At 45.5% G+C, this 12574-nt stretch overlaps 1 protein-coding gene across 1 annotated transcript in view; it reads right to left on the bottom strand.

The window, feature by feature from the left end:
• LOC141166325 (dual oxidase 1-like) overlaps window positions 1–12574 on the bottom strand; it is a 261582-nt gene that overhangs the window by 101467 nt on the left and 147541 nt on the right. The window lies entirely within an intron of this gene.

Below are 12574 nucleotides of genomic sequence, written 5' to 3'. Positions count from 1 at the left end.
GAGGGGCATATAATCTGGTGTGAATCTGTGAGGGCGACGAGTGGAAAACAGCCTTTAACTTTCGTGATGGCCATTACGAGTATCTCATCATGTCTTTCGGATTATGCATTGCCCCCGCGGTTTTTCAAGATTTTGTCAACGATATCTTTCGGGATTTGCTGCTATCTTCCGTGGTAGTCTGTCTTGATGATATTCTTATTTTTTCCCCGGACCTCTCCACGCACCGAGAGGATGTTCGCAGGGTTTTCGAGCATTTGCGAGCAAACTCCTTATACTGTAAGCTGGAGAAGTGTCAATTTGAACGAGAGTCGTTACCGTTCCTGGGCTACATCATTTCCAGTAAGGGATTGGCTATGGATCCACAAAAGTTGGTGGCGGTACAGAACTGGCTGGAGCCCCATTCTCTTAAAGCGGTACAATGCTTCATGGGCTTTATTAACTACTACCGGCAGTTCATACCACATTTTTCCACCCTGGTGGCTCCCTTAGCCGCATTAACCCGAAAGGGTGCCAATCCCAAGGACTGGTCTCAGGAGACATCCGAGGCGTTCCGGGAGATTAAATCCTACTTTGCTAGAGCTCCCATTCTCCATCGCGCGGATGTGGACAAGCCATTCTTCCTGGAGGTTGATGCCTCTTCTGTCGGAGCAGGAGCGGTTCTCTCCCAAAAGAATGAACAGGGTCGGACAAGACCATGTTTTTTCTTCTCCAAGACCTTCTCTCCAGCAGAGAGGAATTATACTATTGGTGACAAAGAATTGCTGGCCATTAAAATGGCTTTTTCTGAATGGAGGTACCTCTTGGAGGGAGCTAAGCATCCGTTCGTGGTATATTCCGATCATAAAAATATCTGTTATACCTACAGACGGCGCAGCGTCTTAACCCGAGGCAGGCCAGGTGGTCTCTTTTCTTTTCTCGGTTCAATTTCTCCATTCATTTCTTAAAAGGAGAGAAGAACCCTCGGGCAGACGCTTTGTCCCGGTCCATGGATATGGCTGAGGATGAGGACGAGCCAAGGCTCATTGTTCCGCCAGAGTGTATGCGGACGCTGGCTCCAGTGTCCCTGAACCAGGTTCCTCCCGGGAGGACGTTTGTTCCACCAAATTTACAGAACGAGGTACTGTCCTGGGCACATGCCTCTAAGATCGGAGGTCATTTTGGGGTCAAGCGTACCACAGAGCTTCTCCAACGCTCATATTGGTGGCCTCGGTTAGCCCAGGACGTTAAGGAGTATGTCCAAGCATGTGTCTCCTGTGCGGGAAATAAACCATCCCGTCAGAAGCCGGCTGGTCTTCATCATCCGTTACCCATGGCGGATAGACCTTGGGAGCTGGTTGGGATGGATTTTATTGTGGAGTTGCCTAAGTCCCGGGGAAACACGACTATATGGGTGGTGTCTGACCATTTCTCTAAGATGGTTCACCTGGTCCCTCTGCCTAGGGTTCCTTCCTCCCGGGTTCTGGCATCATTGTTCATTCGTCACGTTTTCCGTCTCCACGGGATGCCTGATAGGATTGTCTGTGATCGGGGACCATAGTTTTCCTCCCGGTTTTGGAGAGAATTGTGTAATTTGCTCGACATTGAACTAAATCTTTCCACTGCTTATCACCCAGAGACCAATGGTCTGGTGGAACGCACTAACCAGACACTGGTGACATACTTGCGCCATTTTGTTTCGGCCAACCAGAATAACTGGTCGATATTGCTTCCCTGGGCAGAGTTTGCCTTAAACAACGCAGTGGCGGATTCCACGGGCCAGACTCCGTTTCTCCTAAATAATGGCCAACATCCGCGAGTCCCGGTTCCTATGCCGGTTTCCTCTGTGGAACCTGGGGTTAGAGATTGGGCTCAGGAGGCGCGGGAGGTTTGGGATCATACCCAGGAGGCTATTTTGGCTTCCAAGAATCGGATGAGAGAGTCGGCTGACGCTCATCATCGTCCAGCCCCCGTATTCTCCCCGAACGACAGAGTGTGGCTCGCGGCTCGCAACATTAGGGTACGCGGGGAATCCGCTAAGTTTGCTCCCCGTTTTACTGGTCCTTTCAGAATCCTGGCCCAAATAAACCCCGTAGCGTACCGGTTACAATTACCTCGACACATGAGGATTCACGACACCTTTCATGTGTCACTTCTCAAGCCGGTTGGTCTGACCAAATTTTCGGAACCCCAATCTGCTCCAGACACAAGGGGTGATGATTTTGAGGTACAGGCGATTGTGGCCTCTAAGATAGTTCGGGGGAAAAATTTTTACCTCGTACACTGGAGAGGTCATGGATCTGAGGATCGCTCCTGGGAGCCTGTGGACCACATTCATGCCCCCCTGCTCATTGAGGAATATGAGCGTCAAGTGGAGGGGGAGGTTAGAAGGGGGGATAATGTTAGGTGCTGGGCGCTTGCTGGATCAGAAATGGGTTCTGAATCATCAGTGGATTCTGTGGTCTTCCATTCTGGTTCAGCCAGGGCTGATGCTGCTCAGCATCGCCATCGGTCCCAATGCCTAGCCAATGCACAAGAGGTACAAGTGGTATCTCGTGTATTTGTGCCTAGCAACATGAAGCACAGGTTGCGGAGAGAGACTAGGCCAGCGCAGCCTAAGTCTAAAATGCATTGCACTGAGCATGCCCGTGACATGGCGCACCGTGATTGGTGGTTCAGGAACCAGCTGACCCGGTGACCTGGCACCGCCTGATTGGTCACAGGCGACGTCACCAATGGTGCGACAGTGGGGCAGGGCTTAGTTTTTAAAAGGTCCGCTCACAAACATGGTGGCGCGCTCAGATCATTTGAGCTAGTTGCTTGGTTGTGCACGCTTCTCTCCTGAGCTCCTCTAAGAGCCATATTGAGCGGGTCGGCTCAGTCCGGTAGCACGCCGGCTGAGTGCACGAGTACCTGGAGGAAATCACTCCCGCACACTAGCGTCGTCTCCTATAGCGTAGCACCTGTACCGTAGACAGGGCTACTGCTCCTAGTCCGGTCACACGTCTCCCTGCGGTTCTTGGAGATAGTGTGAACCGCTTTAGCGCCAATCCCCATAGCGTAGCACCTGTATCAAAGACAGGGCTACTGCTGTTCCCACGGTCGCACGTCTCCCTGCGGTTCTTGGAGATTGTGCGAACCGTCTTACCCTTACGTGGGCTAAGATTTTGTTAGGTGCGTCGCCGGTCGCTCTCCCTCCATGCAGTCAACGGAGATAGAGCGTACTGCTATACCCTGTCCGGTGTGAAGTTAACATTGAAGGGTTATCTTTAGTTGATTGTCTTCCCTTCTCACCCGGGAAGAGTTCGGCAGCAGTCCACCAGGCTGCATCGCGGACCCCGGGGTCGGTTGCGTTCCTATTTAATAAAGTGTTTGAAACCGTCCCCCTAACAGTTGCCAGCTGCTCATTTAGATCCAGTGCCTGGGCTTCCAAATGCACAACATGCTCACATCTCGCACAGCAGTATGCACCCACGACCAACTGTTCAAGGATTGCATACATATGGCAAGATGTACACTGGATAGCATTGTCAATAATGGAGCTCGTTTCCAAATGGGAATTGCACTAGACAGAAATGTTAAGTAAAAAGAAATATAAAGAATTAATAAAATACAGACAGCCAAATTCCTCCCTTCCAAACACCCTGAATCCAAAGTCACTGAATCACAAGTCACACACTTACTTCCGTTCGCACTTACTCTCCGGTCACACTCGTTAAAAAAAAAAGATTTAAAGAAGTTTTTTTTTTCCCTTTAGCAGCAATCCAACCTACAGCTCAATGTACTACCAAAAATTACTCATTCAGAAAATATTCTATAATGCTAAATGTGTTGGAACCATGAAAAGAGAACTCTTTCTTACAATATGTTTGCCTGTATTGAATTAAAAAAATATATAATTGTTGCACTTTGTAACAAGATAGACATCCCATTTTCAATCTGAACCAAAGGGGTGAAATCTATATTCCAATTGGTTATGAATAGTGATGAGCGAGTGTGCTCATCTCTGCTTGATACTCGCCCGAGAATCTCACTGCTTCAGATGCTCGGTGAGTATTTCTGGGATGCTTGGACGGGAGCTTGGGTCCCCGTCTTGCATGTTTGGCGTTCTTTAGAGAGCCAATGAACATGCAGGGATTGTCTGGCACTCACTGTAATGCCGTAGCCATCTTGGTTGTGGCATTACAGTGATTGGCTGTCCTCATAGCATCATCGGGTCTATATAAGACCAGGTGACGCTATGCTCGTCACAGTCTAAGCTTCAGACAGGCAGATTAGGGAGAGGTGCTGCTGTGTGAGGGACAGAATTGGCGGTGTAATATTCAGGTATAGGTATTCCACACCAAGATACATATCGATCTGAACTAACAGTCCTTCTGAGGACTAATCTAGCTGCGTATATTCAGTGATGATAGCAGGAGTTAGGCAGGCATAGAAATTTATAAACACTATATAGCACAATAGTGTCCATTGTAAGTTCTGTCTGCTGCTACTTGTTGCAGATAGCCATTGAACTTGATATCAGGGCTTTTTTTTTGCTCTTAATCCTTATTATTTTCTTAAAAAGTAATAGAGTCCAATATTTTAATGCTCCATTTGCTTGTTAGCAGTGCAGAATACAGCCAAATCTTTTCCATCATCAGTCATGATCCCATAATACTGCAGTACAAATCCAGCCATTTGTAGGGACTGTGCAAAATATTATCCTTCATTTACAGTTTGGCAGCAGTGTGGCATTGAATCTATTCACACGTGGTCACTGCCAACAATAAGAAACTACGCCGGTATTTAGAAGCGTGGGCGTCAATCAGATGAATCACATATTACTGCGGTGCAAATCCAGCAATTTGTAGGGACTGTGCAAAATATTATCCTCCTTTTACAGTTTGGCAGCAGTGTGTCGGTGAAGCTATTCACACATTGTCACTGCCAATAATAGGAAACTACATGGTCGGTATTTAAAAGCGTGGGCGTCCGTCAGACATATCACATATTACTGCAGTACAAATCCAGCAATTTGTTGGGATTCTGCAAAATATTATCCTTCTTTTACAGTTTGGCAGCAGTGTGTCTGTGAAGCTATTCAAACGTGGTCGCTGCCAATAATAGGAAACTACAGGACCGGTATTTTAAAGCCTGGGCTTCCATTAGATGTATCACCTATTACTGTGGGGCAAATCCAGCCATTTGTAGGAACCGTGCAAAATATTATCCTCCTTTTACAGTTTGGCAGCAGTGTGTCAGTGAAGCTACTCACACGTGGTCGCTGTCAATAATTGAAAACTACAAGGCCGATATTTAAAAGCGTGAATGTCTGTTAGATTTATCACATATTACTGTGGTACAAATCCAGCAATTTGTAGGGACTGTGCAAAATATTATCCTCCTTTTACAGTTTGGCAGCAGTGTGTCAGTAAAGCTACTTACACGTGGTCATTGCCAATAATTGTACACTACAAGGCCGGTATTTAAAAGCAAGGGCGTCCGTTAGATGTATCACATATTGTGGTGCGAATCCAGCCATTTGCAGGAAATATGCAAAATATTATCATCCATTTACAGTTTGGCAGCAATGTGTCAGTGAAGCTACTCACACGTTATCGCTTCCAATAATAAGAAACTACAAGGCCGGTATTTAAAAGTGTGAATGTCCGCTAGATGTATCACATATTACTGTGGTACAAATCCAGCAATTTGTAGGGACTGTGCAAAATATTATCCTTCTTTTACAGTTTGGCAGCAGTGTGACAGTGAAGCTATTCACACGTGGTCACTGCCAATAATTGTACACAAGGCCGATATTTAAAAGCGTGGACGTCCGTTAGATGTATCACATATTACTGCGGTGCGAATCCAGCCATTTGTAGGGACCGTGCAAAATATTATCCTTCTTTTACAGTTTGGCAGCAGTGTGTCTGTGAAGCTATTCACACGTGGTCGCTGCCAATAATAGGAAACTACAAGGATGGTATTTAAAAGTGTGGGCGTCCGTCAGACGTATCACATATATTTCCTGCGGTACAAATCCAGCCATTTGTAGGGACAGTGCAAAATATTATCATTCATTTACTGTTTGGCAGCAGTGTGATAGTGCAGCTATTCACACGTGGTCACTGTCAATAATTGTACAGAAGGCCGCTATTTAAAAGCGTGGGCGTCCGTTAGATGTATCACATATTACTGCGGTGCCAATCCAGCCATTTGTAGGGACCGTGAAAAATATTATCCTCCTTTTACAGTTTGGCAGCAGGGAGTTGGTGAAGCTACTCACACTAGGTCACTGCCAATAATTGCACACTACAAGGCCGGTATTTAAAAGCGTGGGCATCTGCTAGATGTATCACATGTTACTGTGGTGCGAATCCAGCCATTTGTAGGGACCATCCAAAATATTATTCTCCTTTTACAGTTTGGCAGCGGTGTGTCGGTGAAGCTACTCACACGTGGTCGCTGCCAATAACAAGAAACTATATGGCCGGTATTTTAAAGCGTGGGCATCCGTCAGACGTATCACATATCACTGCGGTACAAATCCAGCAATATGTAGGGACTGTGCAAAATATTATCCTGCTTTTACAGTTTGGCAGCAGTTTGTCGGTGAAGCTATTCACATGTGGTCGCTGCCAATAATAGGAAACTACAAGGCCGGTATTTAAAACTGTGGGAGTCCATCAGGCGTATTACATATTACCTGGGTACAAATCTAGCCTTTTGTAGGGACCATGCAAAATATTATCCTCCATTTAAAATGGGCAAGGCGCATGACAAGGGATGGGGAGATGGACGTGATGGTTATGGCCGAGGTCGTGGGCAAGCTGAAATTATGCCACTACAAGCACTCACATCTTATCGCCCGACCTTCTTGTCCCAATTACTAGCGGACCGCAGCACACCACTATTGAACCCAGAGCAGTGTCAAAAGGTTGTTGGTTGGATAAAAAATAATGCTTCCAGTCACTTTACCACCACCACCCTGTCTTCCAAACGGTCAAGTCTCAGTAGCCATGAGTCTGGATAACATATTCCTCACCCTGATCCTCCTTCATTCCACCAAGCCGAGTGCCTGGAGACAATGGATCCTACACTTGGACACTCCGAAGAGCTTTCACTTTTCCATTTATAGATTCAGGCCTCTCGACCGGCCAGCTTTAAGTGGGGCAAGAGGAGATCGCATGTAGCGATGCCCAAATATTTGAGCAGCCATGGTCACATGAAGTCGACGGAGGGAAAGCGCAATTACTGTGGCAAGAGGTGGATGATGATGAGACACAATTGCCAGACAGTCAGGAGGAAGACCAGGGTGCGGAAGTACAAGACGAGGTGGTGGACAATGAAGTCACTGACTCAACATGGCAAGGTGACATGCAGAGCGAGGACAGAAGCACATAGGGGGAGGGAGGCATAGCATTGCAGCACAACAGGCAGTAACAAGCAGTGTGGTGACCGCAGACACAAGGTGGGTAACCGCTCCCCGGAACACCAACACGATGGAAGTTGCTAGTACAAGTATTAGGTCTTCCCAAGTCTGGTTGTTTTTTAAAGACTGTCCAGATAACCCCAAAAAGGCTATTTGCATCATCTGCCAGTCCAGCATTAGGGGCACCAAAACAGCCAGCCTGACCACCACCCGCATGATCAGGCACATGAGAGCATAGTACCCATCAAAGTGGGCCAAACGCCAAAGTCCAGAAACAGTGTCTGCGGGTGACACCACTGCTTGTTCCACTGTTGTGTCTGCACGCCAGTCACCTGTTCATGATGCATGCGAAGATGCATCCCGCCCTGCACCTGTTATTGCACACTCGCAACTACCACCATCAGCAACCACGTCCACGTCCTTGTCCCAGTGTTCAGTTGCACCTACCTCAGTCCTTGTAAAGCAAGCGCAAATATGCAGCCACCCACCCACAGGCCACACTACTAAACTCACACATTTCACGAATGCTTGCACTTGAAATGTTGCCTTTTAGGCTCGTGGAGATGGAAGCTTTCCGCAACCTGATGGCGACGGCAGTCCTTTGGTACTCAGACCCCAGCTGCCACTATTTTTCCCAGTGTGCCGTCTCTGCATTACACAAGCACTTCAGCCTCCTTCTCCAAAATGACCACATCTGTCGGAAGCTGTAAAAACTGCAGCATTGCCTCGGCCAAGCTTCAACAGGCTGTGCTAAAGCTAATATGCTTTGGTGACATACTGCACAACACTGAAGAGTTGTTGACAGCTCTAAAAGAGCAGGTAGATCTGTGGCTGTCACCGTTGAACCTACAGCCAGGTATGGTCGTGTGTGACAATGGCCAGAACCCGGTGGCGGTTCTGAAGCGAGGCGAACTCACACACGTACCATGCCTGGTCCATGTGCTCAACCTAGTGGTTCAGCAGTTTCTCAAAACTTACACGGATCTGCCGGATCTGCTTGTCAAAGTACGCCGCATGTGTGCCCATTTTAAAAAGTCAGCTACAGCTTCGGCCATCCTTGCTGTACTTAAGCAGTGTTTGCAGCTTCCAGCTCACCAATTGGTGTGTGATGTCCCCACGTGTTGGAATTCAACATTGCATATGTTGGGAAGGATTTGTGAGCAGCACAGGACAGTTGTTGAATACCAGCTTCAAAATGTCCGTCGGTATTCAGGTCAGCCTCCGACATAAAATCTCAGGAGTGGGAATGGATGTCAGACATCTATGCCATCCTCCAAAACTTTGAGGACTCCACCAAGATGGTGAGCGGTGATGATGCCATAATTAGCGTCACCATCCCGCTTCTCTGTCTTCTGAAACAATCTCTGCTCAAAATTAAAGAGGAGGCATTGCAGGCGGAGCATGATGAGATGGAGCAAGGAACCATACAGGGTGATTCCATACAGGCCAGTGTCATCTCACCCCAATGTGGAATGGGTGACAAGGAGGAAGAGGAGGAGGAGGAAGAACAGAAGCTAGTTTCCTGCGCTATAAACGGTACTACTCACACAACTGTCATACCATCTGTTAAGCGTGGATGGCCTGAGGAGAGGGAGGAGGAGGATGAGGAGGAGAGCATGGTCAGTCCTCCTCTTGGTGAGGACACAGAAGTCTTGCCTGTTAGCAGTCTGGCACACATGGCTGAGGTTATATTACACTGCCTTTCCCGTGACCCTCGTGTTCTCTTAATTTTGGGTGACAGTCATTACTGGTTGGTGACACTTCTAGACCCACGCTACAAGGAGAACTTTCTATCTCTCATTCCCATGGCAGACAAGTCTACTACAATGGTGCAGTACCAGAAGGCCCTAGTTGCGGAATTATTAAAAAGATTCCCATCTGAAAACATTGACGGCAGAGGTCACAGTTCGTTGGACAACCAAGGAGTACAGATGAGAGAGACACAAATACGATCCAGCAGAGGCAGGGGAATGCTATGAAAAGTCTGGGAGAATTTTCTCAGACCTTTCTCATTACACAGGCCCTGATGCGTGGGGTACTCTCACAAGGAGGGATGAATTTACAAAGATGCTGAAGGGGTACCTTGCCAACCATACCAACATCCTCCGTGATTCCTCTGTGCCTTTTAATTATTGTGTATCCAAGCTGGACATGTGGCATGAATTGGCTCTCTACGCCTTGGAGGTCCTGGCCTGCCCTGCCGCTAGCGTTTTGTAACAGGGGTTTTTTAGTACCACCGGGGAAATTATAACTGAGAGGCACATCCACCTATCAACTGAAAATGCTGACAGGCTGACTCTTATAAAAATGAACAAGGGCTGGATTGGGCCAGACTTCTCAACACAACCGAATAATAGCAGCATAACATAAACTCAAATCCAGTGTCTTTTTTTTAGAGGTATATTCCCATGCACATCTTCACTCCCAGACATGGGTATACGCTTCCTGACTTTGCCTGTTTTCTGTTGTCAAACTCCTTCTCCTCATCCTCATCCTCCACCACCATATCACCAGGGTGACCGTGAAACAACATCCACATAATTTTTTTAAGGGTGTTTATGATTAGGAAATGTTTGTTATATAGTATGTTCATGTGTACCCCCCAGGGGTAAATGTTTTTCAGGCCATGCACTAGAGGCCTTCCTCTACATCTCTTCCAAGGGGCATTGGAGTGTGTCCAAATTTTTGGCAGCCCTTGCAGTCACTGCACATGCAAGAACAGTATAGGAGACCCGCTCCTTTATAATGGGAGCATTTTTTTAATGAGGTCCTCCTTTACGTCTCTTCCAAGGGGCAGTGGAGTGCATCCAAATTTTTGGCAGCCCTTGCAGTCACTGCATATGCAAGAACAGTATAGGAGACCCACTCCTTTATAATGGAAACATTTTGTTACTGAGGCCTTCCTCTATGTGTCTTTAAACTGGTATTGTGGTTTTCCCAAAATTTAGGCAGCAGTTGCAGTCACTGCATGCGCAATAGCTGTATAGCAGAACCGCTCCTTTATAATGGGAACATTTTGTTACTAAGGCCCTCCTCTATGTGTCTTTAAATTGATATTGGGGTTTTCCCAAAATTTAGGCAGCCATTGCAGTCACTGCATATGTAATAACTGTATAGCAGAACTGCTCTTGTATAATGGGAACATATTGTTACTGAGGCCCTCTTATATGTCTCTTCAAATTGGTATTTTCCAAAATTTAGGCAGCCCCTGCAGTCACTCCATACGCTAAGACACTATAGGAGACCCAATCCTTAATAATGGGAACAACAAAGCATAGCCAGCTGATGGCCATCTAACAATAGTGAAGGCCGACTGCTGGCTGGCCCTTTAAGAATAGTAAGGGCCGTCTGATGGCCCTATAAAAATAAGCTTTGTGACTTTCAGAATCCCTCCTTCATAAATGAAACAGAATGTATAACCATAAAATCATTTTAAAATATTTATTTCATTTTTTAAAAAAAATAAATAAACAAATGTAAATAAAACTTCACATAAACAAGAAACAGACTCAGGGATATATAATAAATACCCAAATTGATTAACTGTGGGGCATAAAACAATGAAAATCAGGTAAGAGGCAAATCCAGACTATGTGTTAAAGTGCATAGTGCAATAAATATGTATAGCAGCAACTAAGAATAAAGGTAAGTAAATCACAGTGGATATATATAAATTATAGTGCTAAACTAAATACTTAACATGCCTAAATAAACACATAGAAGGGAATAAATACCATATAATTAGGACCCACAACCTCCAACACCGTTTCGCTGGATGGCTTTCTCAAGTATAGGGTCACCATATACTCCTTGAGAAAGCCAGACCATATACTACTTCAGAAAGCCATCCGGCTGATTTTATGGTTGTTCATTATTTATTGAGTAGGTTTTGCATTTATGATAAATGAATATTCCATTATATACACTTTATATTATTCTTTGTTAGTTGTGTTGCCATGAAACAAAATGTGTCTGATCATATCTCACACACCTCATAGTCAGATAAGGTAGTAAACTGTTAAAATGACATTTACAGGTAAATGTATTTTTCACCGTTGAAAGCAATGCAAAAGTGCAAAAATGAATCAAAAATGCTACATGTGAACATAGCCAAGGTGTGGAGGAGCATTTTTTTCTGGTTATTTATTTTGCCTTATATACAAGTCATTACCCTTGAAAGGATGTTCCTTGACATACAGTACAGACCAAAAGTTTGGACACACCTTCTTATTTAAAGATTTTTCTGTATTTTCATAACTGTGAAAATTGTACATTCACACTGAAGGCATCAAAACTATGAATTAACACATGTGGAATTATATACTTAACAAAAAAGTGTGAAACAACTGAAAATATGTCTTATATTCTAGGTTCTTCAAAGTAGGCACCTTTTGCTTTGATGACTGCTTTTCATACTCTTGGCATTCTCTTGATGAGTTTCAAGAGGTAGTCACCGGAAATGGTTTTCACTTCACAGGTGTGCCCTGTCAGGTTTAATAAGTGGGATTTCTTGCCTTATAAATGGGGTTGGGACCATCAGTTGTGTTGTGCAGAAGTCAGGTGGATACACAGCTGATAGTCCTACTAAATAGACTGTTAGAATTTGTATTATGGCAAGAAAAAAGCAGCTAAGTAAAGAAAAACGAGTGGCCATCATTCTTTTAAGAAATGAAGGTCAGTCAGTCCGAAAAATTGGGAAAACTTTGAAAGTGTCCCCAAGTGCAATTGCAAAAACCATCAAGCGCTACAAAGAAACTGGCTCACATGAGGACCGCCCCAGGAAAGATAGACCAAGAGTCACACTGTGCCTTCAGTGTGAATGTACAATTTTTATCTTTAAATGAGAAGGTGTGTCTAAACTTTTGGTCTGTACTGTATTTCCCAGGAAAATCTATTTTGGTTTCGTTTTGTATGTTTTATTGTGAGCCCGTAAAAGTGGCAAAATACATCTGACAACAGTGACCTGTGAGTCAGAGATGCTTCCAGGGGTCTTCCCCATGCTGTTCCCATGTCATTTGAACACTGTTCCCATCAATTTGTACAATTTTTAGGCCCCCTGCAGACCTCCTTTTAGGCCCCCTGCAGACCTCCAGGAGGGGCCGCCGGAAAAATGCTTGAGTTTCCCATAGACTTATATTGGGCACCCGAGCATTTTAGTGCTCGCTCATCACTAGTTATAAA

Source organism: Phyllobates terribilis, unplaced genomic scaffold, assembly GCF_046119375.1.
Source record: "Phyllobates terribilis strain yellow unplaced genomic scaffold, ASM4611937v1 Scaffold_11__3_contigs__length_659146591, whole genome shotgun sequence".
NCBI lineage: Eukaryota > Metazoa > Chordata > Amphibia > Anura > Dendrobatidae > Phyllobates > Phyllobates terribilis.
Note: the sequence above shows the minus strand (reverse complement) of the source record. Positions and strands in the feature narration are given on the sequence as shown.